We start from the raw sequence: 286 nt of genomic DNA, 5'->3' as shown, positions 1-286 counted from the left end.
CTCCGGACCGAGGTGTGCGTCATGAGATCGACCTGGTTCCAGAAACCAAATACTGCGTGACACGCCAATGGCTCCTGCCCAAGGAGTAGTCCGACGTCATTGACGCATTTTTCCGTGCGAAGCACGACGCAGGGATGGTACGTGAGAGCAAGTCTCCCCATTCGACACCCACGTTTTCTTTTCGGAAGTCGAACGGCAAGTGGCGTATTGTTCTTGCTTTCAGTAAGCTCAACGCTGCTCCATTTCGGCACAGACGCCGATTCCTGAGAAGGATGTTTTTCAGAAA

The sequence above is a fragment of the Plasmopara halstedii genome (genome assembly GCF_900000015.1).
Source record: "Plasmopara halstedii genome assembly, contig: Scaffold_323, whole genome shotgun sequence".
Classification (NCBI taxonomy): Eukaryota; Oomycota; class Peronosporomycetes; order Peronosporales; family Peronosporaceae; genus Plasmopara; species Plasmopara halstedii.
Note: the sequence above shows the minus strand (reverse complement) of the source record.